We start from the raw sequence: 220 nt of genomic DNA, 5'->3' as shown, positions 1-220 counted from the left end.
CTGTGTGTGTATATTGAGTAGGCTGCTCCCCCCAACTACATTATTTCTATTAATTTATTATATTGTGAATTGCCACCTGCTGCCTGAATTTTGTGTTTCCCTTTTCCACCATAAATTGAGGCAGAAATGAATGCAGATTTCCACCAGAATGCAGGAAATGACGTCTTCAATGCTTAACATTCTCTGGGGGAGGACCACCAGACCCTCCACTTCATTTGAG

The sequence above is a fragment of the Micropterus dolomieu genome, linkage group LG01 (genome assembly GCF_021292245.1).
Source record: "Micropterus dolomieu isolate WLL.071019.BEF.003 ecotype Adirondacks linkage group LG01, ASM2129224v1, whole genome shotgun sequence".
NCBI classification, from domain to species: domain Eukaryota; kingdom Metazoa; phylum Chordata; class Actinopteri; order Centrarchiformes; family Centrarchidae; genus Micropterus; species Micropterus dolomieu.
The sequence above is the reverse complement of the archived record's forward strand: the minus strand, read 5'-3'. Positions refer to the sequence as shown.